At 40.9% G+C, this 18047-nt stretch overlaps 2 long non-coding RNA genes across 3 annotated transcripts in view; both read left to right on the forward strand.

The window, feature by feature from the left end:
* The first annotated feature begins 1504 nt into the window (after positions 1-1504).
* The window catches only part of LOC132393972 (uncharacterized), an 83930-nt gene continuing 67387 nt past the window's right edge, over positions 1505-18047 (forward strand). For both annotated transcript variants that reach the window (XR_009512124.1, XR_009512125.1), the window contains exon 1: positions 1505-1601. This is a non-coding gene — a long non-coding RNA (uncharacterized LOC132393972). The remainder of the gene's footprint in view (positions 1602-18047) is intronic.
* Positions 9537-17603, forward strand: LOC132393973 (uncharacterized). The gene is made up of 3 exons (XR_009512126.1): positions 9537-11739; positions 13244-13379; positions 16115-17603. It is a non-coding gene; the product is annotated as an uncharacterized LOC132393973 (long non-coding RNA).

Raw genomic sequence — 18047 nt, forward strand, 5'->3', positions numbered from 1 at the left:
CTACTACCATTGGGCTGGAGGTACAGAAGCCTTTAAGTCCCACGCCACCAGGTTCAAGAACAGTTTTTGTCCTACAACCATTAGGTTCTTGAACCAGCATGTATAACTTCATCTCTGATCGCAAGACCCTGCAGCAGATAGTGAGGTCAGCTGAGAAGATCATCGGGGTCTCTCTTCCCGCCATTACGGACACTTACACTACACGCTGCATCTGCAAGGCAAGCAGCATTATGAAGGACCCCACACACCCCTCATACAAACTCTTCTCCCTCCTGCCGTCTGGCAAAAGGCACCAAAGCATTTGGGCTCTCACGACCAGACTATGTAACAGTTTCTTCCCCTAAGTCATCAGACTCCTCAATACCCAGAGACTGGACTGACACCAGCTTACTGCCCTCTACTGTGCCTATTGTCTTGTCCATTATTTATTGTAATGCCTGCACTGTTTTGTGCACTTTATGCAGTCCTGGGTAGGTCTGTAGTCTAGTGTAGTTTTTTCTCTGTGTTGTTTTCACATAGTTCAGTATAGTTTTTGCACTGTTTCATGTAGCACCATGGTCCTGAAAAACGTTGTCTCGTTTTTACTGTGTACTGTACCAGCAGTTATGGTCGAAATGACAATAAAAAGTGACTTGACTTGACCTCAACTCTGAACTGATTCTGCAACCTAGACTCATTTTCAAGAACTCTCTACAACTCATATTTTCAGTAATATTCATTTTTATTTGCACAATTTGTCTCCTTTTGCACATTGATTACTTGTCAATCTTTGTTTATGTATAGCTTTTTCATAAAATTCAATTATATTTCATTATTTTCATGTAAAATTTCTGCAAGAAAATGAATTTCAAGTTATTATATTGTAACATATATTTACTTTGATAATAATTTTACTTTGATTTGAAAATAGTTATTTTGCCATCCCTATGAGAGAAAGTATGTAAACATCGGTGAGTTAATTTATTTAATTATTTTAATTAACTGCTTTCATTTTTAATAAATTCATTGATAATAATGTAAGTATCAGGTCATTCTATAGCTTTTGCAGGTTTTCCAAGGACTCAACGACACATGAAGTCTGTTTGAAGCAGTCTGCCTTGAGGAACAGCTCTCCTTTTCAGAAGCTCAAATGTCTGCCTTTATGCATTTAAAACAGGTTAGGGCTGAGGGGCAGGAGGCTCAGGAAGTAGACTGGCTCCAGAATAGTAAGCCCAATGGCATGGCACGTTGCACACACTGTTGTTATGGAGTGAACCGGGCAGCAATATTCAGAGTCTGCACATGCAGAGTTAAATGCAGACTTTATAATTTTAGAATATTACTCCTTCAGAACTGAACTATTGTTTGATATTCCATCTTCCTTTTCCCGGATCTTCACTTTGTGCGCATGCTTTTTCAATTTAAAGTACAGGATCAGATTTTGCCTCCGTATAATCTCAGTTAGAATTCATTAGCCTGATTGGTTGATGTCACAAGCCTATGGAATCACTGAACTAGATCAGATGACCAATCAAAGGTCAGTCCAATGAAAGGTAAGGGCTGTTGCTTTCTCACTGACACAGAGTCCATGCCAGTCCAATTGGAGTCCTGACCGCCTCTTGGTAAGTACATGGGATTCGTCTATTGCCATCACTCACTGCACGATGAGGAAAAACCTGTTATTCCTGCATCTATGTTAAAGCCTGAAGCAAGTAGTAACTGGGAGACAGAGGGCTCCTGGGCCAACATTTGAGCAACATTTCTCTCATGTTGACCTTTGTCCTCCTTCGCCAAATAATGGCAAATTATTTTTGCTGTTTTAATGTGAGGACATAATTTTATATATCGAGTGGACAATGAGAGACATTTTCCCCCAGGGGAGGGGGACATAATTTTAAGGTAATTGGGGGGAAGTATGGGGTGTATCAGATAAGTTTTTTCACACCGTGTGCTGGATGCATGGAATGCTCTGCCAGGGGTGGTGGTAGAAGCATCTACATTAGGGACATTAAAGAGACTCTTAAATAGGCACGTGGATGCAAGAAAAATTGAGAGCGATGTGGGAGGGAAGGGTTAGATTGATCTTAGACTAGGTTAGAAGATTGGCACAACATCATGGGCTAAAGGGCCTAAACTGTGCTGTACTGTTCAATGTTCTATGATAACATTGTATAAGATGATGAGAGGCATTGATCGTGTGGATAGTCAGAGGCTTTTCCCCAGGGCTGAAATGGCTAATACAAGAGGGCACAGTTTTAAGGTGCTTGGAAGTAGGTACAGAGGAGATGTCAGGGATAATTTTTTTTACGCAGATAGTGGTGAGTGCGTGGAATGGGCTGCCAACGACGTTGGTGGAGGCGGATACGATAGGGTCTTTTAAGAGACTCCAGGACAGGTACATGCAGCTCAGAAAAATAGAGAGCAATGGGTAACCCTAGGGAATTTCTAAATTAAGGACATGCGCGGCACAGCTTTGTGGGCCGAAGGGCCTATATTGTGCTGTAGGTTTTCAATGTTTCTATAACCTCTGGACAACCAGAGCTGGCTAGGCCAGTGTGGGAAGCTACAGCTAAGACCGGGGAAACAGCTGAAAGGTGAGTTGTAAGGGTAAAGGTCAGGAAGAGGTAGAGACGCCGTTGCTCACCTACCCCCTTAGAAGGTGGTGACATTTTGCTGGTGATCTCCAGTGATCCCTTCGAGATCTGGTGGCCCAGCTGTATTAAGAAATACTGCGGGCAACAGGCACTGAGCTGTTCCACTCAATAGAGTCACGCAAAAGCAGAATTGTAACTTCCCTGAGCTGAGGTAGGTTACACTGTTAGATTTCTCTGTAAGTACCGATCGAGCTGCAGCTTCGTTTAGAAAAATAGAAGAAAGCTGGACAAATGTGTGCCTGCTCCCTGCACATGTAGAAAACTTTGATTCGTTTCAAAATTGAAAACAGGTACAAATCCAGTCTATTCAATTGAAATAACAGGTAGGCACTTTAAATCCAGTACAAAAATATAAAGTCAGCTGCAAACATTATTTTTTAATCTTGTGTTTCACACAGTAGGGATTTCATTCACTACAAACCTTAAGGTTATGCCTTTTAAGTTTCCTAAAATATATTATTTCTAGTTCAACAAGAAAAGCTGTATTTCTGCAAGCAAAATCTCATTCAAAACAATCCAAGATGCTCTATACACTTCCAATATACAGATTGAAATGACAAAAAGAATGTATTCCTTCAGCTGTGAGCTTCAAACCAGGATACCCAGCCGCAAAAACAGATAGCAACTGATAGACGAATCACTGCCATCAATGTGAAATCAGTGACGAATTTATGAAATATCAAACCTCCTATGGATACGGAAAGCTGCCCTCAGATGAGCTTTGGAAATAATTGTTGTTAGAAATGTTATTTACTCTTTTAGAGATACAGCACAGAACAGGTCCTTTTGGTCCAGTGAGCCACCCTGCCCACCATCCCACTTATTTAAGCCTGGCCTAATCACAGGACAATCTACAATAACCAATTAACCTACTAACTGGTACGTCTTTAGAGACCCACACATTCATGGGCAAAATATACAAACTCCTTACAGATGGCACCAGAGTTAAACTCTGAACTCTGGAACATGCCAAGCCATAATAGCATCACACTAACCGCTACTACATCAACGTGGTGCCCTAAATTCTGAAGCAGAGATTCATCGTTGGTCACTAACACCAAATGTAATTACTGATTGTCTGTAATACTCACACCCATGCTTTACACAGCTTTCAGTGTAAATAACAACAGATGAATTACCCTCTTCCTGTTTTTCCATAATTTGCCACCTTCACTTAGAGACATCGTAAAAAACAATTTGGATTGAAGGATGAGAAAAGAAATTGGAACTGCAGCCCAGTAACAATAGTATGCTGAAAAGGATAGAAGCTATTATGAGGTAGCATAACATACAGAAAATACCAAGGGGAGTAAACAAATTCAACTTGGATTTCTGGAGGGAAATTGCATTTGACAAACTATCTGAGGATGCAACGAGTTAAGGGAAACCTTATGTACTTGGAATAATTTTATTTTTTATTTACTTTTATTTAGAGATTCTCTGGCTTAGTGACACGTTCTCTCCACATCCAGTCTGTTTAACCTTGTCAGAATTTTATAAATTTCAATTAGACCCAAGCCCTTTTTCTGAACTTTAGTGCATGCAAACTTAGAGAACCTAATCTCTCCTCAGAAGGCAATCATGCCAATCCATAGGTAAACATTTGCTGCCCTGTTTCATACACTTCTGGCCCAATGAGTTTGCACTATCCAATTACACCCAGGTGACCAACCAACTCCTTGTGCAAACCTAAACTGTATGGCATTGGAAATAATGTATTGGCAGCAAATGAGAATTAGTTAATAGACATGAAGTTAGAACTTGGAAGAAGTAGCTCTTGTTTGGGGTTCAGCAGTAATTAGTGGGACACTGCAAGATGAGTTCTGTAACCATTTTATTTGGTTCTGTGCTTCTTAGCTAAGAAAGGATGAACTTGACATGGAAACAGTGCAACAAATGTTTAGCAGATTGATCCAAGGGTTGGCTAAGTTGTCTTCTGAGGGGAGGTTAGGTTTTCTAAATTTACACACACAAAGGTTCATGAAAACAGTCTGGATTTCATTGAACTTTATAAAATTCTGACAAGGTCAGAAAGACTGGATGTGGAGAGGATGTGTCACTAAGCCATAGTGTCTGGAAAGAGGGGTTACAATCCCAGGTCTTCCACTTCTAAATCTCTTTAGGACCGAAACTTCCTCTCAGTTCTATAGGGATTTAAATGACGAGAAGCTTTACTCAGAGAGTGAAACGGTGGTGGATGCCAAAGTATTGGATCATTTTAAGACTGAGATAGATATACAGTACACTCAGTGGCCACTTCATTAGGTTCACCTGTACATTAATGGAAGTATCTAATCAGCCAATCATATGGCAGCAATTCAATGCAGAAAAGCGTGGAGACATGATCAAGAGGTTCAGTTTTAGTTCAATCCAAACATCAGAATGAGGAAGAAATTTGATCTAAGTGACTGATCTTGGTGGGTGTATTGAGTATTTTAGAAACTGTTTTCAAACACAACAGTCCCTAGAGTCCCTAGAGTTTACAGACCATGGTGAAAAACAAAAAAAAACATGTACTGCATGGCAGTTCTGTGGGTGAAAATTCTTTAACAATGAAAGAGGACAGTGGAGAGTGGCCAGACTTGTTCAAGCTGACAGGCAGGTGACAATAACTCAAATAACCACACATTACAACAGTGGTGTGCAGAAGATCATCTCTGAATGCACAACACATCAAAACTTGAAGTGGATGGGCTGCAGCAGCAAAAAGAAACAATGAACATTCACATACAGAAAGTACCTAATAAGGTCGCCACCAAGTATATTTCTGGACTCAAGGAGCACCAAGGGACATGGAGAAAGAATGGTAACATGGTATTGCGATCTATGTTTGCATTGGATAATGGAGTGGACCCAAGGGTCTACTCTTATTTCGTTTTCTATGTTTCCATGTTTCATTAATAATGTGCAATATGGATTAAACCTCTGGAGATGAATGATGGGCTGTGTGAATAGAGAACTCTATCAGGAAATGGGAGTCATTTGCTCTCAACTCCTTGTGCATGAAGGGTACATGAAAGGTGATTTTTCACATATTGCTTGCTTTCATCCATTTCCTATTGAAATCCCAGACATCCATAAATTTGACTGGACATCCCCACTTAATTCCAATGTCAGTTTTCCATCCTATGTTCCACTGACATCATCAACATGTATTCTGCCCCTTAACTATTTACCAATAGATACTGAATGACCCAGAAACTGCATTGTTAACTCATCCAAAATACACAATGCCAAAAGTAATTGATGGTGCACGATTTAAAGTGTTGCCCCAGGAACATCATTGTGTGTAAATGAACCAACCCTGGAATTTTTAATTCTCTACAACTTTGTTCCTGGCAGCCTTTGATACAGATCCCTTTGTCCATATCGTCTTGATACTCCAGATGATGGGTCTTGTCCAAATCACTACAGTCCATTCTCCAGGAGAGAGTCAGAAACCTGTTTCAGCCTACTAAACCAAAGTATTCCCACATCATCACTCATACTCTATCCAAGGCTACCATTGGTTAGCACTCTGTAAAATTGCTGACACATTATATAGGTCACAACTCATGTTTCCAGTATTATTTTTTTTATTTGAAGAATTTGTCTTCTTTTGCACATTGGTTGTCTGTCAGTCTTTGCTTATGTATCATTTTTCATAAATTAGACCATAAGACATTGGAGCAGAATTAGGTCATTCAGCCCATCGAATTTACTCCACCATTCCATCAAGGCTAACTTACTATCCCTCTCTATGCCTCTATTCCTTCTACAGAAGTGCATGACCATGCACTTCCCTATACAATATTCCATCTGCCACTTCTTTGCCCGTTCTCCTAATCTGTCTATGTCCTTCTGCAGACAACCTACTTCCCCAACACTACCTGCACCTCCACCTATCTTTATTAATCTGCTAACCTGGCCACAAAGTGATCAATTTCTTCATCCAAATCATTGACATATAAAGTGAAAGGAAGCGGTCCCGACACCAACCCTTACAGCACATCACTAGTCACCAGCAGCCTACCAGAAACAGCCCTCTTTATTCCCAGTCTCTGCCTCCTGCCAGTTAGCCAATCTTCTATCCATATGAGAATCTTTCCTGTACCATCATAGGCTCTTGAGTGGCACCTGGTCAAAGGCTTTCTGAAAATCCAAATAAACAACATCCACTGATTCTCCTTTGTCTCTCCTGCCTGTTATTTCCTCAAAGAATTCCAACAGATTTGTGATGCAAGATTTCCCCAGAAACCATGCTGACTTTGACCTATTTTGTCATGTGCCTCCAAGTACCCCAAAACCTCATCCTTAATAATGGACAATATCTTCCCAATTCCTATTGTATCACTTTACTTTTCTGTAAAGATAATAAATCTCAAGGTAGTATATGGTAACATAGGTGTACCTTCATAATAAATTTCTACTTTTACTTTGAACTTTTGCTGTTATTGTTGAGGAATGGCAGACTCTGCCATGGTGAGTGCTGGCAATGATTCAACCCAGGAGCAGAGAAATGGCAGATTCCCCATGAAGAGACAGAAACAAAAGGTTATACAAAGGAATACCAACAGAGCATTGGAGGCACGACTGAACAACACCGCAAGACAAATCATTCTCCACAAACACAAGGAACTCCACTACCAGTGCTAACCCAGAGTCCATTTTAAATAATCATAGAAAGCAGACAACCTATGCCAATTACTATTAACTTGACAAGATTTAACAAAAAGCACAAGAGCTTAACAACTCTTGTTAAGATAACAATTAGTAGATACAAGTGCTCGAGAAACCAAGAAGCCCAAAGCTCCATGGTAAGCCACAGAGACCTACAGGCCTCATGAAAGTGAATCAGAGGTGATAAGTCCCAACACTGGACTGCTAAATGGAAAGATATTCCTTTCTGCAAGGGTAGTTATCTCAGAGGGAAAAATCATTTCTTTCTGAAGTGGAATTTTGATGACTTCCAGGTGGAATCCAAATCATTTTGGTACTTCTACTTGCAAATTGCTGGTGTAGATAGAAATATGTTTCAACTAACACAATTCCCCAGCATAGCTGCTCTCAAGTGTTTCAGGGGCAATTAGTTCAAGTGGTTCTGAAGCATCAGTCACTAGGTCTGCAGCACAATGTCTTAGCTTTGATTCAAGTGGATTCTCTGCAAGTTATTTATTTTATCTCCAGCCCTTCATGCCTCACTCAATATTTAGCCATTCAGTCCTCCCCACACCCCTGACTCACCCCCAGTTTGAGACCCTGATTACTCAGCCCCTGAACTCCCAAGCCTTAGAGTTCTCAATTATTAAAATCCCCAGGCTCCTGTCCATAAACCCTTTAGATGACTACTGGATTTTCAGGAAATGGGCTCACCACCAAAAGGATCATTGAAATTCTGCTGTAATAATTTCCCATTGATCAACTCCTGGTCCATAGCCTTCTACACCTTGGCAATTGAAGTGTGATATCAATGAGTTTGCCTCTACCAGCTTCTTAAGATGTGCTTCCAGATTGTAACCACTCTATTGTTAAAATTATTCTTCCTCAGTTCTTCTTGAAAACTTTATTCCTTACATTCAACCTATGCTGTCTACATGGGGAAAACTCTCCTTCCTTCCAAGATTCCTCTTCTCCCTCTTCCTCAGAATCTTTCTAGCTCTCCTTCCAAAACCCCTTCCTGCTTTCTCCTTGGGGCCCTATTTCTCTTTTCTAGGCTGCTCCAGAAAATCATCTTTGTTTTCAGAATTTCATCTTGTTTTCCTCCCTGTGCCAGACGGAGACCTAGAGGCAGAGGTTGGTAAGTAAAGTATCAGTACTTGCAGTAAACTCAGGCAAACAGGTTCAAGCAGATTTTCTATACATTGTCTGTCAGCTGCTGACTAGTGGAATCAATGGGACCTCAGCTCTAGGTGGCTGCTCAACAAACCTATAAGCAAAAGGTGATCCCTTTAACTTGATTAGGAGCAAACTTCTGTTGTTAAGATTTGATTCCATTTACACGTTCCACATAGGGTATTAATTGCAACCCCAGGACTGGATTCATGTGGCAGGCAGCATCTGGGCACTGTGTGTGGGTTAATTCCACTTGGGCGTTGGGCTCTACGTGCTGTCACATCATAGGTACAGAGGTTGCTTGTTGAAATTCTTGTTGTACATCAAGAGTGTTGGTTCCTGATTGAAATTTCCATTTGATCTTGCGCACAAAATAAATTCTTTGGCATTTGCAACACATTCACGGTATGATTAATTTCCAGGCTACCATTCTTTGCTATTTACTTCAATTTCACCCAATTCCCAGGCTATATCTTTAATGGATCAGTTGGCTGAAGGTCCGTGCAATTTATTTTCCATACATTGAAATAAATGCTTTTGTTTCTTTTGACGACGATTAATACAAATTATTATTGTACTCTGGACATAACATATATGAGAGCTGCGGCCACTTAGAAATGGTTGCCTGTTCTACAGTGAAGGAAGACTGTTTTCTTTTAAAAATGCCCTCCCGCAAATCTGCAGGTATTGTTATCATCTCTAGGGATGTTTTTATAAATTGGTGAAGGATGAAAGAATCCCTTTATCCCATTTCCATAAGACAAATGGAGGATAAAGCTGGTTATCAGTTACTTAAATTTCTTTGTTGTGGGTGTAGAGCATCTGCTTGTAGTTATTGGAATAGAACACATCTGATATAGAGTCCGTGGACAGTGAGGCACAAAACTGTTTTATATGGTTGTGTGCAACACGATGATACTTCAAGATGCAGAATTACTTTTAAGATATTGTACAGTTCCTATTGGCATTTGCTGAGAAATCAAGCCAATAAAAAAGCTCATAGACTTGGTCTGAAACTTCTAGGTGGCAGAGAAGCAATTATATTTTTGTTTGTTTCTTGTTAAATTATTATCCAAAGTGTAATTAACCCCCCACTGAATGCTGGAAGGCTTACTTTAATTTCCATCAAAGTTTTACTGCTTTATAGATAAAAACTTAATTGGAATAACATATTTCTTGGCATTCAATAAAAAGCAGATTAAGATATAGTCTCAAGAATTCAGAGGGTGATTTTAGCCCACACACCTGCATATCAACAGCTAAAATAAATTAGAAGGTTACTTATTGTCCCTGAAGCCATAGGGAATGACCATTGCTGACTTCAATCAGCCTCGCTGAGCAGTTTGCATGCAAAGCTGCCTAAAGCCAACAGGTCACATTTTACATTTATTCGTCTGGTATTAATGATGTTATCAGTCTTGATTGTAACTCAAATGCCTTACAAGATCCTCAGAATTTACATTCAGCGTGAGAAGCTGTACCTCTCAGTGAAGGATGCCAATCCCCTGGAGCAATGTAAGTGAGCAGGAAACCAGCATACTTTGGAAGTTATAATTTCCCGGCTCTTGTGCCCACAGTTCTTGCCAGCATAATATCTCTGCCAGCACAAACTTCCGAGCTTTGATCATCATTCCTTCCAATACTTTTTGTTTCAATAACATATAACGGGAACTAAAAAATGAAAATTGAGAGATAAGGCTGTGTTTGCATGTTCAGTATTTGTGGGAAAGCATACAGCAAAAAAAATTGAAATATGTCAAGAATGTCACAAGTATCAAAGACCATTTGACCAGAATTTAGAAATGTGTTAAAATGTGTTAAAAGGTAACTCTCAGAATTGTATGCTGTCAACCTGCAGATGGTTCCAAAGGACAATATTAAATGTTACATTTAAATAGACTTTAAGTTTTGTTTGTATTTACTAAATTGGTTAATCTAAAGGAAATAAGATCATATTATGGGTGTATCAGGATGTGACAAGTTGGAAACTGAAGGCAGTTAGTCTGAGCATTGAAGTTAAGGATGCTTAATATTGGACGTATTAATATTCAGTGGATTAACACTGTGGACTTACACTCAGTGGTCGCTTTATTAGTTGGATATATTTTAGTTTTTGCACCATTTTCTGTAACTTTAGAGACTGTTAGTGTGAAAATCCCAGGAAATCTGCAGTTTCTGAGGTACTCAGGCCACCCCATCTGGCACCAACAGTCATTCCATGGTCAACTCATTTATATCACATTTTTTCCACATCCTGATGTTTGGTCTGAACAACAACTGAACCTCTTGACCATGTCTGCATGCTTTTATGTATTTAGTTGCTGCCACATGTTTGACTAATTAGATATTTGAATTAACAAGGTGTACAGATGTACCAAATAAATTGGCCACTGAGTGTATATTAGCATCTAGCAGACTCATAATGACGTGGTTCACCAGCCTTACTCTCTAATCTCTGTATGCTTTCCCACAAATAGGCTAAGATAAAAATTCATGGTCACCATCCGGGCATCTGGAACTGCCTTGAAACACTTCAAGAAATTTGATAATGCATTTAGTATTCAGAAAGGACCATGCATTTGCATACTAATCTGGTGGATGGAACATCCTTTTGAAATAGTAATTCATTCCATTCCATCCAGTGTACCAGAGCCTCAAATTTCCCAAGATTCTGTGCAATCATTGACTTTATTCCCAAATTCATTCAGTATTCAGGAATTCATTGGTTATTAATAGGCACAAAGCCCCTGGACAGGATGGGAATTGATACAGCCCAAGGCCCAAATTTGCTGTCTACATTGAACACACAGGTGCATAATAATGCAACCTTTTGAGAATTCTGGAGTCCCATCCCACCACTCTCCAATGAATTACGTCAAGGTCAGGCTGCCTGGATTAGAAAACAAATCTTATGAGGGAAGTTTGAGCAAGCTAGGGATTTTCTGTCTGGAAAGAAAGAAGATGAGAGGTAGGTTTGGGTTTGGATACTTGATCCTCCACAATATTCCACATGGGAATTTAAACTGGAGATGGCAGTGTCTTTTTTTTTACAAGGTTGAGTTGCGAGCTCGACATCAACCCGGCACGGATGGAGAGCATGCCCGGGAGCGGTCTGTCCCTGGGTTGAACATGGGAGCCTCCGTTCTCGAGCCTGGTGCTGACCTCACTGTGCCACCATCGACCTGGTGGATAAGATGATGAAGGATTGATGGTGTGGGCAGCCAGCGCCACAATGGCCACTATGAGAGCGCATAACATTAAAGTGATTGGAAGAGAGAAAAGGGACACATCAGAGGTAAAGTTACACTTTATGTGTACTGTATTGTTTTGGATCTCCAGCATCTGCAGATTTTCACATGTCAGATGTAGGCTTTATTTTACACAGGGAGTGGTGGGTGACTGAAACGTGAACCAGGGGTGGTGGTAGGTACAGATTAGGGATATTTAAGAGACAGCTAGATAGGCACATGGATGAAGGAAAAATAGAGGGCTATGTTCTAGGGAAGCATGATGTAACATTGTGGGCTGACAGGCCTGTACTGTGCTGTACTGTTCTAAGATGACCAACAAGGAGAACATAGCTGACAATTCTCTGGAGAACTGCACAAACAAGATCATTATTCCTGAATTACAACAAATTCTGTCACTCACCCAGTTCTTTCTCCATCATCACCTATACAGGACATTGTTTTAATGGGATGTTTTGCTGCTATTTGGGGGCAATTAGGTGGAAAAACACAGGAACTGAAGAAACTAACATTATGCAAAGAGAAATATTGATCGCATAGTAACTTCGTGTTTATGTGACCATGTTTTTTAAATGTCTGTGCACATGGAATTATGTTTTCAAAACCTTACGAATTTAGTTGGTCTCTGGGAACATAGTTAGAAACATAGAAACCCTACAGCACAATACAGGTCCTTCGGCCCACAAAACTATGCTGAACATGTACTTACCTGAGAAATTACCTAGGGTTATCCATAGCCTTCATTTTTCCAAGCTTCATGTACTTATCAAGGAGTCTCTTAAAAGACTCTATCGTATCATCTCCAACACCATTGCCGGCAGCCCATTCCACATACTCACCACTCTCTGCATAAAAACTTAACCCTGATATCTCCTCTGTACTGACTTCCAAGCACCTTAAAATTATGCCCTCTCATGCTAGCCATTAGCCAAAAAGCCTCTGATTAACCACATGATCAATCCTTCTCATCATCTCATACACCTATATCAGGTTACCTCTCATCCTCCATTACTCCAAGGAAAAAAGGCCAAGTTCACTCAATCTATTCTCATAAGGGATGCGCCTGAATCCAGGCGATGTCCTTGTAAATCTTCTCTGCACCCTTTCTATGGTTTCCACATCCTTCCTGTGGTGAGGCGACCAGAACTGAGCACAGTACTCCAAGTGGGGGCTGACCAGGGTCCTATATAGCTGCAACATTACCTCTCAGCTCCTAAACTCAATCCCACGATTGATGAAGGCCAATACACCGTATGCTTTCTTAACCACAAAATCAACCAACGCAGCAGCTTTGAGTATCCTATGGACTCAGAACCCAAGATCCCTCTGATCCTCCACAATGTCTTGTCATTAATGCTATATTCTGTCATCATATTTGACCTACAAAAATGAACCACCTCACACTTATCTGAGTTGAACTCCATCTGCCACCTCTCAGCCCAGTTTTGCATCCTATCGATGTCCTGCTGTAACTTTCACACTATCCACAACATCCCCAACCTTTGTGTCATCAGCAAACTTATTAACCCATCCCTTCACTTCCTCATCCAGGTCATTCATAAAAATCACAGAGGTCCTAGAACAGATCCCTGAGGCACACCATTGGTGACCCACCACCATGCAGAAAATGACCCGTCTATAACCAATTAAGACGGCAGCAGAGGAGAAAAGTTGTCTACAGGCAGAAGTAGGTATATTTTCTAATCCAGATTTGCTGAAAAATAGTTTATTTAATATTGCAAAATTTGCTGCAGGATATTCACTGTACAGCTATGATCTGGTAATGCAGACATCAAGCATTCGATGGAAAACAGGGGCCTCATGAATCCAGCAGATTTTTACAGAGGTAGTGTGGAGAGCATTCTGATGGGCTGCTCACATAATATGGAGGCACTAACGCACAGGATCAAAAAGAATATATTGGGAACTATTGGGAACATATTGGGAACTAGCCTCCCAACCACAGAGTACATCTTCAGAAGGCAGAATCCATCATTAAGGCCACTCACCTTACAGGACTTGGCATCTTCTCATCACTACCATTCGGGAGGATGTTCAGGAGCCTGAAGACACACACTCAATGTTTTAGCAACGATTTCTTTCCCTCCGCCATCAGAACTCTAAATGACACATGAGCACTATCTCACTACTTTGCTCTCTTTTTGCACTTAATTCTTTATATATTTCTTTTTGTAATTTAAAATAGTTTTTATTTACATATTGCACTGTACTGCTGTGACAAAGCAACGAATTTCATGATGTATGCCAGTGACAGTAACACAATTCTGAGCATTTGGGGTTTGGCAATAGTTTTTAAATCTGCCACTCTGTATAATCTTTCCTGATTTCCAATTCCATTGACTTCATTATTAATTTAGAGAATATTCTCCTCAATGTGGGCTTTTGGTAATGGTAAAAGCATTCCTTTAATTTACTATTTAGTAATATCAAACTTGAAAACAACAATATCCTATGTCTCTAAACCAGTAATTGAGTTCCAAAATTATATGTGAATAAAGAAACTAAATTTCCCAGAGACAAGGTGAGATTGACTTTCCCAACATCAGGCTGGCACGTGAAGCAACACGGAGTCCTGGAGTCAGTGGGAACCAGGGAAAACTCCATAATGATTGGTTTCAGACCTATCCATGGGAAGTTGTTTTGGCCACGAGAGTTCATCAGGGCTGTTGAGCTTGACCTAACATTTTGTGCTGCATCAGCAGTGCATCACTGCAAGGTCAGAGCAGGGGAAACGTGTGGTGTTTGCTAGTGTTTTTCAGACAATTATGCTGCCTGTGCCCATATGCACAATGACCTGCATAGCACCATTGACCAAAGCCATGGCTCTTCTCCATCTAATCAAGTCCTGTCACACAACCCCCTCCCTTTGAATTCAAAATCCTTGCCAAATTGCTATTGTCAACATCCTTCATGTCACCTTTGAGCAATGTCTCAACTGGTCCAGTCACATGAAAACTGTCACATTAGAACAGTTTGAAGACAGATTACACAGTAGGAAATGATTCACCTTCTGACTCCATATCTATCCACCACCTGCTATCGAATACTCTCCACTTGCCTACTCCAACAACACTGACGTCTGACTCTTTATACAGAATCAGAACACCATTCTCCGTAACACTTACACCCTCCAGCAACACCTCAATATCTGTTCAGCAGCCACATTGCGGGAACGTGGCAGGGTATCTCCCAACCGTGTCGTCTCTGTGACCTAGAACAAGGGCAGCAGGCATGTGAGAACAGCACCACCTAAAAGTTCTCCCTCAAATTTCTCATCAAACTAATTTGGATACTTAGTTGTTTCTGGGTCAAAATCTTAGAACTTCTCACTTCAAAGTTAAATTCAAAGTAAATTTGTTATCAAGGTATGTGTGTTTCACCATATAGACCATAAGACATAGGAGGATAATTAGGTTATTTGTCCCGTTGAGACTATTCCACAATTCAATCATGGCAGATTTATTATCCCTCTCAAACCCATTCTCCTCCCTTCTCCCTGTAACCTTTGATGTCCTTACTAATCTTCTTCTTCTGCTGACCATCGATTTTTGATGACAACTGAGGCCTGGGCAAGGTTGTATGGAAGACCTGCAGTTGCCCATGCTGCAAGTCTCCCCTCTCCACGCCACCAGTGATGTCCAAGGGAAGGGCGTTAGGACCCATACAACTTGGCACCGGTGTCTTGCTCAAGGACACAACGTTATCTCAGCTAAGGTTCGAACTAACGACCTTCAGATCTCTAGACCAATGCCTTATCCACTTGGCCACACGCCTTACTAATTAAGAACCTATCAACCTCCGTTTTAAATATGCCCAAAGACTTGGCCTCCACAACCATATAGGGCAATGAACTCCACAGATTCACCACCCTCTGGCTAAAGAAATGCCTCTTCATCTCTGTTCTAAAGGGATGTGCCCTCGATCCTAGACTTCCTCACTATAGGAATATCCTCTCCATGGTTACCGCATCTAGGCCAGGGACTCCCAACCTATTTTATGCCTTAGGCCAATGCCATTAACCAAGGGGCCAATGGACCCAGGATGGGTGACTTTGGGCCTATTGGATCTTTATTTCCAGTAAGATGGTGGCTCGTGCAAACACAGCAGCCTCTTGGGTCCTACCAAAGGTGCTTTTCTCTTTGTAAATTTTGTTTTGTATGATCCAAAGACAGTCCTACTCCAAGAACGCCGGGTACTACAGACTACCCCATCAGTGAGCTGCTCTTTGATGGGAGTAGCCCCACTGGAATCGGTGGGAGAGCCGGCCACGGTGTCAAAGGGGCTGGTCGGGATATGAGAAGAGCCCGCTTGTGTCGGCATTGCTGCCCACTACTCAGACAATTGGAGCTGGTGCAGTGTAACCGTGAGAGATAGTCTCGGACATTTCATTTGTAATCGTAGGACTCTGTCGGACAGTGATAATGTACGTTGCCGCAGGCCTGTTACCCTTGTCTGGTGGAGGGATAGACAACTTGGGAGCTGCGTAGCCTCGGTTGTAGTGAGAACAAGGCATCAAGCATCCGGCTTGCCTGCTGCTGCAGACCAGTCGAGAGATGCGGAAGCACTACAGCGTGACCTCGCCCGCAGGTGCTGCCCTCCCTTGTTAATCAGTGGAATGACAGGCTGGATTGAGTGCATCTGTACACCACTGGGAGACTGTACCATCGATTGCTGGACATTGCCGCTCAGGGTCTTGGACTATAAATGTCTCCTTTTCGAGTGAATATGCTTCTTTGCTTGATACTTGAATTACGTTACTAATTATTTTTGAATATTTGCTTGCTGTTTTTGAATATTTTGCACCTTGGCTCCAGAGGAATGCTGTCTCATTCAGCTGCATCTATGCATGGTCTGAATGATAATTAACCTTGATTTGATTTGATCCAGGCCTTTCATACAAACTAAATACTAGCTTGAGATTCATTTTCTTGCAGACAAATTACAAATATTGTGAGCTCCCTATCTAGATAAGATATGCTGGTTTGAGAAAGAAGCTCATTACCCCTTCTAGGGCATTTAAGTATGAAAAGTTACCCTATCGATAGTGATCATATCCCATTTATGAATAAAATAAAATGTTTTAAACATAATAAGACCTCCACAGGAGCATTGGGAAACAATGCCATGCCACAGAAGGATGTATTAGGACAGGTGGCCAAGTGATAGGCTTGAAAGGATTATCGTAGAGAGGGGTGAAAAGTTAGATAGACTTTGGGGGCTTATTGCCCTGCAGATGAGGGCAGCACAGTGGCATAGCAGCTAGGGCAATGCTACTACTGTGCCAGCAATCTCGGCTCAATTCCTGCCGGCGTCTGTAAGGAATTTATACGTTCTCCCTGTGACTGTGTGGATTTCCGCCGGGTGCTCAGCTTCCTCTCACATTCCAAAAACGAATGGGTTAGTAGGTTAACTGATCACATGGGTATTAGTGGGTGGCATGGGTTTGTTGGGCTGGAAGGGCCTGTAATCATGTTGTATCTCTAAATTTTATAAAATAAAGAGTGAATGCTACTAGTGGAGCAATTAACTTTGGATCATTCTACTTTAGTTTTTCATGTCCCTGACTTGCACGAAATAAATTAATGCCATTTTTGCAAAACTATCACTGATGTCCCAAGGCGTCCAATTTATTCACTGTGCTGTACAGTGAAGTTCTCATTGTGTCCTTTACTATTATTTTGATTAGAAGCTGATTGGCAAAAGGTTAAAACATTAATGCTCAAAAACAAAATTGTTAATTTAGTGTTAATTCTCCATGAATTTAATTTAAAATGCATTAACTATAAGCCAAATGAGGTTTACTAGTCAAAACTGGGAGATTATAGCTTCGAGGTATCGTGAGCTGTCTGCAGCCTATGGCTTTGCTGGAGGAACTATGTTAACTGCATCCAGAAAAAGATACCCTACACTGAAATAACATATTTATCAATGTAGAGGCTCTAGCATTTTATATTCTAAACTCAAACATTGTAGAACACTGTGAATAAACCACTTAAGCAACGTACTTACAACGTATTTTGCAATTGGTTTCACATTAATGTGCAGTTTAGCAAACAAAACGATATTGAAATTGTTATGAACTGAGCCTTGAAACATGGTTTCAATATCTCTCAGTGTTGCCTGCTACTGCTCATTACAGGAAACAGGAGAAAAGCACTTCTCATCACTGCTGGTAAAGCCTGTTATAAAATAGTGTCTTATTTTCAGAGCCTGGAGCCAAACACTATAGAATCAAACATCTGAAAAGGCTTTAGGTGGACTGTAATTTCTTTATTTTAGTTCCTCCTGTGCTTCCTGTGGCATGATATTATGAGAATGGTTGCAAAGGAATAAA

The sequence above is a fragment of the Hypanus sabinus genome, chromosome 5 (assembly GCF_030144855.1).
Source record: "Hypanus sabinus isolate sHypSab1 chromosome 5, sHypSab1.hap1, whole genome shotgun sequence".
Lineage (NCBI taxonomy): Eukaryota > Metazoa > Chordata > Chondrichthyes > Myliobatiformes > Dasyatidae > Hypanus > Hypanus sabinus.